The 18,586-nt window shown below is 35.8% G+C and overlaps 1 protein-coding gene across 15 annotated transcripts in view; it reads right to left on the reverse strand.

Annotated features, from left to right (window-relative positions):
• Window positions 1-18,586, reverse strand: part of EPB41L2 (erythrocyte membrane protein band 4.1 like 2) — a 292,918-nt gene that overhangs the window by 92,047 nt on the left and 182,285 nt on the right. The gene's annotated exons all lie outside the window — the stretch shown is intronic.

Consider the following 18,586-nt stretch of genomic DNA (forward strand, 5'->3'; position numbering starts at 1 on the left):
ATTAGGTCAATTTTTGCTTTAGCTTGATCTGAGATCAGGATGGCTACCCCTGCTTTTTTGACTTCACCTGAAGCATAGTAGATTTTGCTCCAACCTTTTACCTTTAACCTGCATGTATCTCCCCGCTTCAGGTGTGTTTCCTATAAACAACATATTGTAGGATTCTGGCTTTTAATCCATTCTGCTAACCGCTTCCTCTTTATGGGGGAGTTTACCCCGTTCACATTTATGGTTAGAATGACCAATTCTGTATTACTTGCCATCTTGTTAACCCCGGTTTATGCTTTCCTCCCTTCTTTCCCCTTTCCCCCCCTTCCAAGTATTAAGCTTGTGAGCACCCCTTGTTTCTCACAGCCCTCCCTTTTTAGTGTCCCTCCCCCCGCCTTAGAGTTCCTCCCCCTATCTTACCCCTTTCCCTCCCAGTTCCCGTATTCCCTTCCGCTTAGCTTATTCCTTCCCTTTCCACTTTTCCCTTCTCACTTTTCAATGAGATGGGAGAAGTTTCACCATAGATTGAATATGTCTTAAGATTTTTCACTTAAAGCCAATTCTGAAGGCAGTAAGATACCCACTATATTCATCCCCCTCCATTCTTTCTCTCAGGTATAATAGGTTTCCTATGCCTCTTCATGAGATGTACTACCCCCACTTTACCCTTTTTCTGGTACAATGTCCTTTCCACATCAATTTCTAGAACAAGGTATACATGTATTCTTTATGCATCTATATAGTCAAAATATAGTTCCCAAGATTAATCTTTACCTTTTTAGATTTCTCTTGAGTTCTATATTTGTAGATCAAACTTTTTGTTAAGTTCTGGTTTTTTCATCAGAAATAGATGAAATTCGCTTACTTCGTTGAATGTCCATCTTCTTCCCTGGAAAAAGATGCTCATTCTCGCTGGGTAAGTTATTTTTGGTTGCATACCAAGTTCCTTAGCCTTTCGGAATATCATATTCCAGGCCCTTCGATCTTTTAATGTGGATGCTGCCAGATCCTGGGTGATCCTTATTGTGGCTCCTTGATACTTGAATTGGGTTTTTCTAGCCGCTTGCAATATTTTTTCTTTCATCTGAGGGTTCTGGCATTTGGCCACTATATTCCTTGGTGTTTTGATTTTAGGATCCCTTTCAGTGGGTGATCGATGAATCCTTTCAATGTTTATTTTTTCCTCTGTTCCTATGACTTCTGGGCAGTTCTCTTTGATAATTTCCTGGAAGACAGTGTCCAGGCTCTTTTTTTCATCATGTTTTTCTGGGAGTCCAATGATTCTCAGATTGTCTCTCCTGGATCTGTTTTCCAGGTCTGTTGTCTTCCCCAGAAGGTATTTCACATTTTTCTCCATTGTTTGATTTTTTTGGATTTGCTTGACTGATTCTTCTTGTCTCCTCGAGTCATTCAATTCCACTTGTTCAATTCTGATTTTCAGTGAAGTATTCTCTTCACTCACTTTTTTAAAATCTTTCTCTAATTGTCCAATTGAGTTCTTTTGTTCTGTGGAATTTTTTTCCATTTCGCCAATTTTGTTTTCCAGTTCACTAATCCTATTTTTCAAGGATTTTACTTCTTTATCCACTCTCTCTTTAACTGACTTCTCCAGGCTCTTTTGCCAAGCCTCCCTCTCCTTTTCCCAAGCTTCCTTCTCCTTTTGCCAAGCCTCACTCTGCTTTCCCCATTTTTCTTCTAGCTCCCTTGTGAGAGCCTTTTTAATCACTTCTATGAGGTTCATCTGTGCTGAGGAACAGACAATCTCCTCCTTTGGGAAATCACCTGGGGACTGCCTGTTTTTAGTCTCCTCAGGATTTAGAGTCTGCTCTCTATCTGTGTAGAAGCTGTCTAGGGTTAAAGTCCTCTTCAGCTTCTTGCTCATTCTGTCTATTAATCAGAGACAAACTACCAAAGAAAAACAGAAAAAACTGGAGTCTTTCTTTGGGGGGGGCTGGGTGTGTTATCGAGCTTCCTCTACAGACTGCAGGGGGCAGCAGTGAGGCACTAGCAGGACTGTGCTGCGCCTGCGCTCTGAGATCCCAAAGCGTGCTGAGTCACTGAGGGGGGGGAAGGGGGGGGCGGCCAGGTCCTGAGAGACTCCAGCTGTTTGCGGTTGTGTTCTTCATCCCCGGTGTTTTTAGCTTCTCTGCTGGGCTGTTGACTTGCTGCAGGTTCCAAACCTGTAGCGAAGCTCTCCCCGCAGAGACAGCTGCGATCACTCCCCACCCCCTCTCCAGTCTGCTCCCGTGCTCTCACTGCCGCTGCCCGCCGCCTGCGCCCGATCTAAAACCGCCCCAGCCCTCCAGTAAAGACAGACCTTTCTTGGCGGATCTCAAGGATGGCTTCTCTTGGTAACTATTTGTGGGTTTTTTTCAGTCAAGCATTGATTCAGAGGCTTGTAATGAAGTGGATAGTGAGAGAAAGCGCGGAGCTTATGCAACTGTGAGCCTCCTCTCCGCCATCTTAACCGGAAGTCCCCAATATGCTTATCTTAAAGATAAGGAAATTAAGTTCCATGAAGGTTAAAAAGTATTTTCCCAAAGTCACACATGTAATAAGTGACAGAACTCTTCCCTAAGGAAGAGGAAGGACTCAGGTCCTCTTATTCTAGGAGTCATTGTCTCCAAGGTTACATAGTATGGATAACTGGGAAGATGGTGGTTATACAACAAAAATGGAGAAAGGGAGAGAGTGGAAAGAAAAAATTGAATTGGGAATTGAATAAAAGTTCAGTTACAAACATACTTGTTTGTTAAAAATATTAGTGGACCATTCATGTAGAAATATCTAAAAGACATTAGGAAATACTCTACCAAATTTCTTCAAATAGTTTGGTGCTAGGGATACAGATTTGGGGCATATCTGCATAGAGATTATAAATGGATATAGCACAGTAAAAAGCAATGACTTTGGAGTGAGGAGACCTGGGTTCAAATTTTGCCTCTCTGTGCCCCAGTTTTCTCACTTATAAAAATGATGTTGTCAGATTAAAAAGCCTCCCAGATTCACTGCAGTTCTAGACCTATGTGAGCCTATAAATCATAGCAATAAGCACCATTCAACTACAGAAATAAATGAATTTGCCAAAGAAAATTATGTATAGAAAAAGTAAAAAGAGGCTAGAAAATATGCTTTTAAGGGAGGAGAGAAATGAGGGACCAACAAAGGGAAGAAAAAAGAAACAATAGAAAGGCTATCATGGGACTATACTGTCATGTAATCAAATGGAGGGGAATATATTAAGAGAATCAAAGGTCCAAATCAAGGAGAATAAAGGCCTGAGGAGAAAAAATATCATATGTGATCTGAAATTCAACGCTGAGTGCCAATTCTAACATTAGTATCAACAAGAGAATTGCTCAATACTCCTCAAAAAGCTAAAATATGAATGGGGGTGGGTGGAGAAACATTAAACAGTGTAAGATGATTTCATGGATTGAGCAATAGCTTTTAAAGAAAAAAGACTAGTCATAGTTTGAGATAGAAGAGAAGCCACAGGCATGAAAATAAAGTTCACACTGAGGAGATGGTAGGCTTAAATGAAAACAGTAACAATCTATAAATGAGATGGAAAGTAATTAAAGTGATCAGGTGCAGGTTAGAATTTAAAGGGGGTTTGGTGTGGAGTTGTTTTGGGTTTGGGGTTTTGGTTTTTTGTGGTTTGTTTGCATATTCAATGATCAGAGGAGACAATAAGATTCACTCAAATCTGGTATCTCTGGAACTTTTCTTGAAAATGAGTAGGTTTTCAGAATCAAGGATGAAAGATAGAGAAAAGTTATAGTTTTTAAAGAGTAACAAATTTCAGTCAGCCAATTAGCATTTATTATGTCTTACTGTATGTCCCTCTCCACCCCCCCAAAAAAAGGGAAAAACACTTTTCCTATCATTGAGGAACTCACATTCTAATAGGAGGTACAATATATGTACAGACACAATGTAAATAGCAGGTAATCTCAGCAGATGGTACTAGCGGGGTTGGAGAGGGGGTATTTGAATGGGAATGCACACCAACCAGGAAAGGCATCTCAAACAAAATCATATTTGAGTTACATTTTGAAGGAAGGCAGGAGTCAGAGATGAGGAGGAAGAACATTTTAGACTGAGGTGGGGAGATGGAGAATCACGTGAAACATCAAAGAAGCAATGAAGAACAAGAAATCCAGTACTGATTCATCTAGGACTTAAATGGAGTAAATATTGTAGAATATGGAGTTGACTTTGAGTATTATGATAACTTGTTTAGGAACTAAGACAGAGATGAACTGAAGATAAAGTCTTAGAAAAACAAGCCAAGAAATTTGAGAAGAATCAAAATCCCCACTTTGAAAGGTTAGCTGAAGGATCCCAGGATTATTTAGAGCAGCAAATAGAAGATTTAAAGGGGAAACAAAACAGCTATCTTATTAGTATTTAAAGTATTGACATTTGGAAGAGAGATGAGTTTTGCTTTACTTAGTTCCAGGGGACATAATTATAAAGAATGCGTAGAAAATTTAACTCAGGTATGAGTTAATATTTTCTAATCATTGTTGCTACTGGTTCAATCATTTTTCTTTTATGTTTAACTCTTCATGAATCCCAATCCCATTTGAAGTTTTCTTGGCAAAGATACTTGAGTGGTCATATTTGAGTGGTCTGTCATTTTCTTTTCCAGATCATTTTACAGATGAGGAAATGAAGGAAAAGAGTTAAGCAATCTGTCCAGTCATACAGCTAGTAATTTCTGAGGCCAGATTTGATCCCTGGAAGATCAGTCTTTTTGACTAGAGATCCAGCACCTTTATCTACTACATCATGTAGCTACCCAGAGGAACAAGTTGTTTAGGAGTACAGTAGAGCAAGTCACTTATGACTAAAAATCTCTAAACAGAGACTAGATGTCCCCTTGCCAGAGATATTACAGAGAGAAGTCCTATTTAGGGTACAAGATACTAAGTGATGTCAGGGGCATAAAAGACAAATATCCTAAAGAAAATTTCCAATCCTTACTTACAAAGCATCCAATAATATTTAACCAGAGCCAAGAACCCAGATACCAATATCAAGTGCCAAGCAGATGCCTCTAAAACTTAAAAGTGACTGATATAAAAGTGCTCCTGAAGTACTCAATCATCTCATAATTGGGAAAAGGATGATGTCAGCATACTTACATACCTCACAGATAGAACGTGTTTCAAAATTTATGCACAGTAAAAGCCTCATTAATTTCTGAAACTTTGTAGTAATTCAGACCAGTAACTGAACAAACATTCACTTTGATACTAATTATGATAAAATGTTTACTAATAAAATAAATAGGATGACACTGGATGACATGAGGATTAATGAAACCTATTTTTTTTCTCTAAAGTAGTGTTAAGCACCAAAAACCTCAGAAGCATTCTCTTATTTTAAGAAAAGTATATCAACTCCCAAATCCTTCTCTTCTTTTCATTAAAGCAGGTTTTCAATCTATGTAAAAAACTACATGCACAGTCCTGAAGCTCTTTTTATATTCAATAGTAGATCATTTCTTTGGTGTCCTGTCTACAAAAAGAAGCATTGGAAATATCTAGGTTTTCCTGGAGTATAAATTATTAAAGTAAGATCATAGTTCCTATAAAACTCCAAACATGCAAATCTTAATATTCATTTTCTCACTTTCAAGGGGCATATCACTATATCAATATAATGTTAGTGAATTAATGAAGTGATGAAAACAAGCTGATAATTAGTTAAGCATTCTGATGGATTGAGACACAGAAGAAATCCTTTAATTTCTCAAGGCTCTAGACTTGTGTCAAACTCAAATGAAAAACAGGAGTCACTGAACTGTTAAAAAAAAATCCCTGGTGGGCACAAATTTGATTTAGAAAACCACATATTAGATTTTACTGTATTTTTATTTGTTTTGTTAAATTTTGTTAATTGTCACATTTGGTTAAATTTTAATCTGGTTCAGGATTCCTGGAGGGTGTTATGGGTAGCCCAACTGACACTTATTCTCTAAATAAGTTGCAAAAGAAGATAGTAGTCTTTATAAGGAGTTTCCTCAACTGAAAGTTCCCAATACCAGTGGAATTACAGATTTAGTTTTTATCTTGATTTCTTTTCCTACAGCTGTTGAGGGAAATTTTTAAAAATCACCTGAAGATAAAAACAGAGCCAGGTTTTCCTTTAAAATAATTTCCCTCTAATATCTCTAGAGGCCTATTTGTATAAAATAGAGAAAAAGAAGGTCAATGAATTGGGTTTGCAACTAAAAATGCTAGAAAAGGAACAAATTAAAAACCCCCAGTCAAACACTAAACTTGAAATTCTAAAAATAAAAGGAGAGATCAATAAAATTGAAAGTAAAAAAAACTATTGAATTGATTAATAAAAGTAAGAGTTGGTTCTATGAAAAAACCAACAAAATAGACAAACCCTTAGTAAATCTGATTAAAAAAAGGAAAGAGGAAAATCAAATTGCTAGTCTTAAAAATGAAAAGGGAGAACTCGCCACTAACGAAGAGGAAATTAGAGCAATAATTAGGAGTTACTTTGCCCAACTTTATGCCAATAAATTCGACAACTTAAATGAAATAGAAAAATATCTCCAAAAATAAAGCTTGCCCAAACTAACAGAGGAAGAAGTAAATATCCTAAACAGTCCCATCTCAGAAAAAGAAATAGAACAAACTATCAATCAACTCCCTAAGAAAAAATCCCCAGGACCAGATGGATTTACATGTGAATTCTACCAAACATTTAAAGAACAATTAACTCCAATGCTAAATAAACTATTTGAAAAAATAGGGACTGAAGGAGTCCTACCAAACTCCTTTTATGACACAGACATGGTACTGATACCTAAACCAGGTAGGTTGAAAACAGAGAAAGAAAATTATAGACCAATCTCCCTAATGAATATTGATGCTAAAATCTTAAATAAAATATTAGCAAAAAGATTACAGAAAATCATCCCCAGGATAATACACTATGACCAAGTAGGATTTATACCAGGAATGCAGGGCTGGTTCAATATTAGGAAAACTATTAGCATAATTGACTATATCAATAACCAATCAAACAAAAACCATATGATCATCTCAATAGATGCAGAAAAAGCACTTGATAAAATCTAACATCCATTCCTAATAAAAACACTTGAGAGCATAGGAATAAATGGACTTTTCCTTAAAATAGTCAGGAGCATATATTTAAAACCATCAGTAAGCATCATATGCAATGGGGAAAAACTGGAACCTTTCCCAGTAAGATCTGGAGTGAAGCAAGGTTGCCCTCTATCACCATTATTATTTAATATCGTATTAGAAACACTAGCCTCGGCAATAAGAGTCGAGAAAGATATTAAAGGAATTAGAGTAGGCAATGAAGAAACCAAACTATCACTCTTTGCAGATGATATGATGGTATACCTAGAGAACCCCAGAGATTCTACTAAAAAGCTATTAGAAATAATTCATAATTTTAGCCAAGTAGCTGGCTACAAAATAAATCCCCATAAATCCTCAGCATTTTTATACATCACCAACAAAACCCAACAGCATGAGATGCAAAGAGAAATTCCATTCAGAATAACTGTTGATAGCATAAAATATTTGGGAATCTACCTACCAAAGGAAAGTCAGGAATTATTTGAGCAAAATTACAAAAAAGTTTTCACACAAATAAAGTCAGACTTAAATAATTGGAAAAATATTAAGTGCTCTTGGATTGGCCGAGCAAACATAATAAAGATGACAATACTCCCTAAACTAATCTATTTATTTAGTGCTATACCAATCAGACTTCCAAGAAAATATTTTAATGATCTAGAAAAAATAACAACAAAATTCATATGGAACAATAAAAAATCGAGAATCTCAAGGGAATTAATGAAAAAAAAAATCAAATGAAGGTGGCCTAGCTGTACCTGATCTAAAATTATATTATAAAGCAGCAGTCACCAAAACCATTTGGTATTGGCTAAGAAATAGATTAGTGGATCAGTGGAAAAGGTTAGGTTCACAAGACAGAATAGTCAACTATAGCAATCTAGTGTTTGACAAACCCAAAGCCCCGAACTTCTGGGAAAAGAATTCTTTATTTGATAAAAACTGCTGGGATAATTGGAAATTAGTATGGCAGAAATTAGGCATGGACCCACACTTAACACCATATACCAAGATAAGATCAAAATGGGTCCATGATCTAGGCATAAAGAACGAGATGATAAATAAATTAGAGGAACATAGAATAGTTTATCTCTCAGACTTGTGAAGGAGAAAGAAATTTGTGACCAAAGATGAACTAGAGACCATTACTGATCACAAAATAGAAAATTTTTGATTACATCAAATTAAAAAGCCTTTGTACAAACAAAACTAATGCAAACAAGATTAGAAAGGAAGCAACAAACTGGGAAAACATCTTCACAGTTAAAGGTTCTGTTGAAGGCCTCATTTCCAAAATATATAGAGAACTGACTCAAATTTATAAGAAATCAAGCCATTCTCCAATTGATAAATGGTCAAAGGATATGAACAGACAATTTTCAGAGGATGAAATTGAAACTATTACCACTCATATGAAAGTGTTCCAAATCATTATTGATCAGAGAAATGCAAATTAAGACAACTCTGAGATACCACTACACACCTGTCAGATTGGCTAAGATGACAGGAAAAAATAATGATGAATGTTGGAGGGGATGCGGGAAAACTGGGACACTAATGCATTGTTGGTGGAGTTGTGAATGAATCCAACCATTCTGGAGAGCAATCTGGAATTATGCCCAAAAAATTATCAAATTGTGCATACCCTTTGATCCAGCAGTGTTTCCATTGGGCTTATATCCCAAAGAAATACTAAAGAAGGGAAAGGGACTTGTATGTGCCAAAATGTTTGTGGCAGCTCTGTTTGTAGTGGCTAGAAACTGGAAAATGAATGGATGCCCATCAACTGGAGAATGGCTGGGTAAATTGTGGTATATGAATGTTATGGAATATTATTGTTCTGTAAGAAATGACCAGCAGGATGAATACAGAGAGGACTGGCGAGACTTACATGAACTGATGCTAAGTGAAATGAGCAGAACCAGGAGATCATTATACACTTCGACAACGATATTGTATGAGGACATATTTTGATGGAAGTGGATTTCTTTGACAAAGAGACCTAACTGAGTTTCAATTGATAAATGACAGACAGAAGCAGCTACACCCAAAGAAAGAACACTGGGAAACGAATGTGAACTATCTGCATTTTTGTTTTTCTTCCCGGGTTATTTATACCTTCTGAATCCAATTCTCCCTATGCAACAAGAGAACTGTTCGGTTCTGCAAACATATATTGTATCTAGGATATACTGCAACATATCCAACATATAAAGGACTGCTTGCCATCTAGGGGAGGGAGTGGAGGGAGGGAGGGGAAAAAAATCAGAACAGAAACGAGTGCAAGAGATAATGTTGTAAAAAAAAATTACCCTGGCATGGATTCTGTCAATATAAAGTAATTATTAAATAAAAATTAAAAAAAATAAAATAAAATAAAATAATTTCCCTCATCCCCCGAATTTTCAATTGTCCTTGCCAAACTCTAAGTGAGAATTTCTGTCTTGTTAATACTAACAGATATTTAATAATTTTCCCAATTTAGGGGTAAAAAGTTCTTGGAGAAGAATGGAAGGAGATGGAATATAAATAAAAATAGCACTCTCAAATCAATACCAAGCAAAATCTCTCAAAATGTGGAACATTGATTTTAATACTCTAATGTCATTATCAAAAAACAAGACATCATTTAAGTGTTTGAAACATAATATAGATGGAAAGATATTCCCACAATATGGCAGTCAAAGGGCTTTACTTCTAGAAGTATAGTAAAAAGAGTTCTTGATTCAAAGAACCTGGATTCAAATCTCCTTCTCCTCTTAACAACTGTGTAGACCATGAGCAAATTCCTTAAAACCTCACAGGCTCCATTTTCCTCCTCTAAAAATGATGTCAAGGGGACAAGATGACCTCTGAACTTCCTTTCATTTCTAGATTTATAACTGTGGTCTAGCTCAGTCACTTCCTTGCTAAGTGACCTTGAGCAAATTATCCAATCTCTTTTCATATCAGCTTCCTTACCTGTCAGAGGTATAGTATGCCTGTATATGTCTGTCTCTCTCTATGTGTGTGTGTGTGTATACACAGACATATATATATATATGTATGTATATGTATATATGTATGTATACATACACCCATGCGGTATAGTCTATCTCCTTTACCTATCTAAAAATTAGTCATATTGCTACTTTGCTCTGTGTGGGCTAACAAATCTTTCTGTTTCTAGACATATCCCTAACTTGAGCCCTCAGCTCTCCTTTTTGCTGCTAGATACAGTACCAAGTGTTAGATTCTCCAAGTTACTAAATCCAGTGTTCATGCAGTCATCACTTGGATACAAGTACATTTTCTAGACTCCTAGGCTTCCTTCCCTTTCACCACTGTGGCACTCACATCTACCTTCTCCATAGGCCAGTAGATTCTATAGGAGAGTATAAAATCAAAATAAAACAGCTGTTCTGTATATGCTCACCTGAAGCAAAACTCTAACAATGATCTGGGAAACAACCTCTTTACATTATCAAACTACAGCCACAGTCTCAAGGGAGAACTATCCTAACCTTTCTTAAGAAGAATGGATTTTCCTAACCAAGTATCAAAATGAAAAAAAAAATACAATAAATTCAGAGACCACAGTTAAAATAAAATGAAAAAGTATAAGGGGAAACATTTTAAAGCCATAACTTAAGCTTTGATGTATGAAATGTGAATAGATAAATGCTTATCATATTATAACCATCATCAGTTAAAGGGCTAAAAATTGGCAACAGTATATGAGATGTAAAAAGAAAGCAAGCCTGATTTAAGAACCAAAAAATAAAAAAATAAATAAAAAAGGATAAAGACAACAATCTATGATCTTGAACTAAAGAAAAAGATGCATTTTCAATATATCTGCCCTGCTTTATCAGTTTCACTGATGAAGCTCTCCCTCAAAAAATGCAATTATTATTTTATCACATTAACACATAAGAAATAAACTTGAGCTCTTAGTCTAAAATGGAATTTGTTCATTTCATTCACTGAAATTCCAGTGTCATTCCTAATCACTGGGCCTCTCTCATCTGAAGAATCTTGTCTTTAATTGAGAATTAAAGAGTAATTCATTAAAGACTGTTTCTTTCTAAGCAAACTCCAGACTGGAAACAAGTTGATATTTTCAATAGATGAATCATGTCTAAACAGACTAGGAATCACATGAAGAAAGAGACTTAAAAGAGGCTGTTCTTTCCTCTTTTACCAGAGATTCTGGATTATAAATTCATGCCTTGTTTTCTCCATAAGCTACATCCCTGGAAATAATTTTTAGTTTTTGCAATCAGAACATAATAGGAGTTCATGAAATAGAATAGTCTTCTTTAATAACCAGATAGCCTTCAATTACTTGTGATAGATTATAAAAACTCTATTCCATTTCCATCAAAAAATTAACAAAACTTTAAAAAAAAACTTAATACATAACCATAAAAAGCAGTTGGATATAAGGACTACCCATATACAATTAGGAAAAAATTTCCTAGATGGGAGGTGACATCTTCTATTTTTTTTTCATTTTGACAAGTTTTGAGGCCAACAAAGGAAGTTTGATCCAACAATGATAAGACATTTGGACAAGCGGTGTAGGTCCTACTGAAGGATGAGAATGATGGAACTCTTGAGCTCAGTTCTGAGCTATATAACAGGCAAAGGCATTCAAGATTCTGAACTAAATCCAGCCCCAGTTCAAGGAATAGGAACTCCCCACTTGAGGAACAAAGAACCAGCTGAGCCCCGCAATGAGGTAGGATAAAAAAAAAAAAAAAAAAACTTCCATGAAGATCAGTAGAGTGCTCACTGACATTCTAGCCTGAGCAAAATGGGAAGATGCAACATCAAAAAACAAAATCAACAACAACAAAGTTCTAAGTTGTGCCAATTTTAACAGGGAAATATTCCCCAACTCTTACACAGAAATATACTAAAAAAAATAAGCTTCTTACAGAAACTTTAACTGTCTTGTGAACCAATTCCTGGTTTGTGAATTACAGAACTTCTATATAATTAATCCATCAGTACTTATTAAGCAAGCCAGGAACTGTGTTAAGAAAAAAAAAAGTCTGCAGTCAATAAGCTTTCAAAGGACAACAAATGTAAATCAGAAAATACAAAGTAAATACAGAATAGTAGAAAGCTAACATTAATATGGGTGATATTAGTATCTAGGGATAGTATAAAATGCTTTCTGGAAGATGTGATGGTTGAGTTGAGTATTAAAGGGAACCAGGGAATCTAAGAGCTAAAAGCTAGGGGGAAAAAAGATTCGCTTATAAAAATATGCCTTCTCTTTCTGAAAAATTGGGCCATTAATTCATATTTTCAACTAAATCCACCATAAAAGCCAAATGGAAATAAATGAAGGAGTTGACTGGGCTAGGAGTGAAGAAAAGGAGGAATCAATAGACTTTAACCGACCAAAAAGAGTTGGTTACCTTTTGAGAATTAGACAGAAAACTGAAGATTTGTCAGTGACATTTTTAAAAATATGAAATGAAGTGAGTCATAAAAATAGCCCTTGCAATAACTTGAAGAAAAAAGGACTTAACGTGGTGTCCTTAGCAAGGTCTCATGTCCAGACATTTGCTGCTGAGTGTAACCTCTAAACAAATCTTTTCTCCTAACCCCCTTACAACATCCCCAATAAGTGAATAAACAGATCATTTAGCTGTCTACTGCTGAATGGCTTTACTGATTCAATGGTCCTCAAACTTTTGTTCTCAATATCTTTATCCTATTAAAAATGATTGAGTTTCTATCCAAAGAGTTTTTGTTTATGTGGGTTATAGTTATAGATATTGATCACATTAAAAATAAAAATCAATTATGAATTTGTAGACTCTCTGAAAGGATTTCAGAGATTCCGAGGATGCTCTGGATCAGACTTTGAGAACCACTGGGATGCTGCAACTAGGTGTTTCAGTGGATGAAGTGTCAGGCCTAGGCTCAGCTGTGTGACTCTGAGCAAGTTACTTATTTTTTGTTTGTTCTAAGTTTCCTTGTGTATAAAATTGGAGTGACAGTAGCACCTCCCTCCCAGGTTTTTTATGAGGATGAAATGAAAGAATAATTGTAAAACACTCAGCACAGCGCTTAGTACACAGCATGTACTATATGTTGCTACTGTTGTTGTTATTAAAATAGACTAAATTTTATTCTCTTTAACTTCATCTCACTGGTCTTAGTTCTGCCCTGTAGGACCAAGTAGAACAAAGTCTAGCCATTTCTTCCACTGACCACTTTTAAAGATATTGAAAATTGGGCAGCTAAGTGGTTCAGTTGATAAAGCACTAGCCCTGGAGTCAAGAGATCCAAGTTCAAGTCTCAGACACTAGCTATATGACCCTGGGCAAGTCATTTATTTAAACTTCAGTTGCCTCTCCATCCCTACCAAAAAAAAAAAAAAAAAAAAAAAAAAAAAAAAAAAACGAAAGACAATGGAAGAGAAGTCTCATTCTTCCCAAAGTCCCCAACACTGTAACTGAATAGACTTTTGTTTATTCTGACTACTTCTATAAGACTGGCCTTTCAAAACCTCTGCCTTAAATATGAAGACAAAGCATATAGAAATTGGCTCCTTTTGATTCTAGATTTATTAGACAAAAATAATACAGTGCCCAACCATTAAAAGAAAGGAAGAAATGTTTTAAAAAGCCAAGAAAAAAAAAGACAATTTGTGATCTTGAATTAACAAAAATATGTATTTATTATATCTGGGGCCAAAATATTAAGTAGAAGAAGAGTTAGAGGGAAAATGCATCTTTCTTAAGTTTTTATAACATTAAGAGATAATCTAGTCCAAGCTTTACATTTTAATACTTACAATAATAAAAATCTCACATGCTTTAAGGTTCATATGAGAGAAAGGGGAATAGGCCAACCATGGAGTCAGGAAAATCCAGACGTCCTGCCTGACATGTGTATTAGCTACATAATCCTGGATAAGTTACCAACCCCTTAGAGAATCTTAGATTATATATTCAAAACAAAATTGGCAAATTGATCATCTATAGTCATGAAGAATATCAGGAATAATCCTCTCACTATCATTTACCTCTAACCAGATTATATGTACAGAAAACAGAGGAAATGCTTAGAATATCTGGTCAGCACACTCAAATGGATATGTAATCTTTTTAATGTGAGTATTCTCTTCAACCAAGTTTAAAACTCATCCAGACTTGCACTATATGAGAAATTCTTGTCCCTGTAACTGTTCCTTGAGTTTTCTACAAGAACCAGTTTCTCTTAACCTCATCATATAAAAGTAGAATACCCGTGCTGCCCACCTGTTCCATTCTTCATTTAGCTGATATTTTTTCATTCATACATTTCTAGCTTCAGTATTTTTTTATTAAGCATCACAACTTGTTCACATCCACCACCTCCACTGTTCTTTGTTCAATATTGATTTTTAATTCTGTAGAAACAATAAACTCTCAACAAACCATAATTAAAATGGTATTTTAAAAAAAGGAGAGAAGTTTGATTCATTGAGAAAGTTTTTGGAAAGCGATCTAACCTAGTCAGGCCACAGTAACAGGAAAAATGATTAAAGATTGATTATTAAGGATTTAAAAGAGGATCTTGTTTGGAAATAATGTCACTGGGAACATGTTGAAGTAAAGTAGGTTTTTTCTGGCAAACATTTTGCTCCTAAGAGGACTTTCTGTCTCCTCTTGGTACTGGGTACCAAGATAAAAAGTCCAGAATTTTGTTGAGGTTTCTTATTACTTCAAAAATACTTCAGAAACAATGTGAGATACATTCCTAATGCAAAGCAAAACCCAGCATTGTACAATTAACATGATTCATGGCATCCCCACTGGGAAGTCAGATTCATCCTCTCCATACTGGAGGGTCACTGTCTGAGCCACATAAAGGCTAGCTTGTGTCTTTCTACTATTTATAGATTACTTCCATAATTTGGCTCATAGTTGTGTAACAATATGTGGGTTTAAAGATAAAGTTAAAAAGGAGGAAGATCTTAAAAATTCAGTAACACTCCTGAAAAACCAAAATATTTTTTTCTTGGGTGGTTATGACTGATCCCCAAGAAGAAATTTAACACTTCTATATGGTTTTGTTTTTCCAAACCTTCTATGAACTTAATGTTTCTCTGTCCATATTTTTAAAGTCTTTTTTTTTACTTTTCTTTACTTGGTTTTTGTACCACCAACTGTGCAATGCTGTACAGGGCTTTGTCTATCCTGCATTCCATATCTATATCTCAATTCATTTCAACAAGCATTTATTGTATCTCTTATGTGCCAGGCACCACACTGAATGCTAGAGACATAGACAAAACAAAAACAACTCCTGTCCTCATGAATTACTGTTAACAGCTGCCATTTGTCTAGTACTTTCAGGTTTGCAAAGTGCTTTACACTATCTCATTTGATCCTCACAACTTTTTTGAAAGGAGTGTTATTTCATTCTCATTTTACAGATGAGGGAACTAACTCTCAGAGCATTTAACTGATCTGTCTTCAATATCATAGCTTTTAAATGCCTGAGGTAGGATTCAAATCTAAGACTCCCTAATTTTAAGGATGACACTCAATCTGCCACACCAACCTGATGCTCAGTACCAATTCCATATGTAGATATTATCCCAGTTCATTTCATCCTCACAACAATCTCTTTCTCATTTATTTATTCTATTAGCTGAATGATAAAATAACAATTTTGGTAAGAAATAATTTAAAGAAAAAATTCCATTAGTGTTAATGAGGTGAGATAAGATTAATATATTGAATCTAGAAACAAAAACAAGACACTAAGAATTGTGAATTTTCAGAATCACATTTTAAAAGGAAAAAAAAAGAAATCTTAACAATTTTCACCCTAGTAAAGATGATTTTGTACTGAGGTACATATCTGTCCACAAAGGCAAGATGGGGATGGACATGAGCACAGAAGATATTTATCTACTTATTTTTAAGCAATGTTATTCCTACATATATTTACCTCTTTGGTTTGACTATTTAGACCAGGAGTTCTTAAGAAAAATAGGCTTGGGGGAGGTGGTGAGATGGGGAAGCAAGGGAATATTTCTCTTAATATTTGAACAATAAGAAAAAAGGGATACAGTGGCTTCTTTTTTAATTTTGTGATAAGATCCCTGGATTATAATATACATACAAGTTTACTTTTTGTAACACAAAAGTGATGCATTTTTTCAAACCTTGCCTGAGACATATCAAAGTCCTAGCTCTACTTGGTGATGATGGCACTGAAAAACAGCTTTTAGGGTGATTTTCAAGATATTTGGATGGGTTAAAAAGCTTCTAATATTAGATGACTGGAACTAAGATGCCAAAGAAAGACAAGATCTTAACTGAGCACAACTTTAAATAATGTCTCAAAACTCCCAACCAATACAGTTTAGAAACAAAAAAGGTCTGTTGCACAGGATGAGAACAGAGCACAGTCCAGAGCCATAGCAGATCATGCCCCATAGCAAAACAGTAGGGGTTGGGGGTGACTGTATAGCTACATGCTGCTGGTCAGAGCTCTCAAAGAGAGACTGTAAGGAGTCAGATGGCTGGTCAGGAGGAGAAGACAGGGGGTCCCTTTGCTGGCACTGCGTAAAGGACTCTATTGCTTTGCCCATACCCACATCTGGGTTGTACAGTTCTGGGAGGCAGTCTCAGGGTGAGGAGAAGCACCAGAGCTTGTAACTACACAGGAGCAGGAATCCTGATCACAGTTCCACTGCATAAGAGAGTACTTGTGATCACCTAAAGACCAGGAGAGTAGTAAACACAACTGTCCTTAAATCATATGGCTTTGAAAAAACTGAGACCTTATAAAACTCCAGAAATAGCTCTGAAAACAATACAAAATATCTGAAGCCCATTTTACCCCAGAAACAAAGTTCATCTTTAAAATAAAGTTAAAATTCAAGAAATAGCCTTGAAAAATCATCAAACAACAAAAAAAAACTGACATAGGAAGTTATTATGGTGGACAAGATAGATTAAAACACAAACTTCAAAGAAGACAACAAAGTCACAACTGCTGCATCCAAAGCCTCAAAGAAAGTTGTGAATTGGTTTCACACCCAAAAAGAATTTCCAGAAGAACTCAAAATGAATTTTAAAAATCAAATAAGAAAAGCAGAGGAAGTCATGAAATAAGAATCAACAATTTGGAAAAGAAGGAACAAAATGAAAAAAATATTGAAGGAAAGAAACACCTTAAAAATAAAACAGGCCAAATGGTAAAAGAGACAAAAATCCCCAGAAGAAAAGAATTCCTTTAAAATTAGAATGGAAGCTAATTAATCCATGACGCATCAAGGACAATGAAAAAAATCAAGGAAATGAAAAAAAAAATAGAAAAAAATGTGAACTATCTAATTGGAAAACAAAAGATCTAGAAAACAGATCAAAGAGAGAGAATTTAAGAATTATTGGATTACCTAAAAGTCATGATCAAAAAAACATATCTTTCAAGAAATTATCAAGGAAAACTGCCCTAATATTCTAGAACTAGAAATTGAAACAATCTACCAATCACTTCCTGAAAAAAATTCCAAATACCACATTACTATATGTTTCATCTCCCCAAGTCCAGGTCAATCTGGTCATCATTTAATTCTTATCCCTATGCAACTAAGATAGGAATTAGAAAAGGGGGAGAAAGAAACAAAAGGAGGGAAGACATAGGAAAAAGAAATGAAGGAAAAGGAAAAAGGAATTAGAGGAGAAGGAAGAGAAAGAGGAGGAAAAGAGGAGAGAAGGGAAGGAACAACAGACAAAAGGTGAGAGAGAGACTGGGGGAGCAAGAGAGAGGGAGAGGGAGTAGGGGACAGAGTAGGAGGGAAGGGGAGAAAGGAGAAAAGAAGGGGAGGGAAGAAAGAGAGGAAGGCAAGGAGAAGGAGGGAGAGGGAGGGACAGAGGGGGAGGAAGGGAAAGAGAAGGGGAAAGGGTGAGAGAGAGGAAAAGGGTGAGAGGGGGAAAGGGTGAGAGAGGGGAAAAGGAAGGGGGGAGAGAGGGAGAGGAATGGATGGGGAGACAGAAATATGGGGAGAGAGAGAGAGAGATGGAAAGGCAGACACAAAGACAGACAAAGATAGAGGCAGACACAGACAGAAACAGCCACATGGCCTGCTATCTGCAACCACAGGAAAGACATATATAGTATTTCTCTCATTTAGGCCCACACATTTATTCCTTATTATTAGCACAATATTTTTTCAGAATTCCTTAAGAGAGCCTACAAAATGACTTCTATGACTATGTCAGATCTCTTGTAGGCAGATCATGTATAAATGTTTTGAGTTATTTATAATTTATTGGCAAAGCATACAAACTAGAAAAAATGGGAACATGGATTCTTAGTTGTTCTCTGCCTCTAACGAGTTGTATGACTGTAAATTATTTAACCTCTCTGACTCAATTTTCACACATGGGAAATGAAGGTATAGGACTGTAAGTTCCCTTGTTAGTCTAAAATTGGTTCTAACTTTTATG

This window comes from Antechinus flavipes, chromosome 4, assembly GCF_016432865.1.
Source record: "Antechinus flavipes isolate AdamAnt ecotype Samford, QLD, Australia chromosome 4, AdamAnt_v2, whole genome shotgun sequence".
NCBI classification, from domain to species: Eukaryota; Metazoa; Chordata; class Mammalia; order Dasyuromorphia; family Dasyuridae; genus Antechinus; species Antechinus flavipes.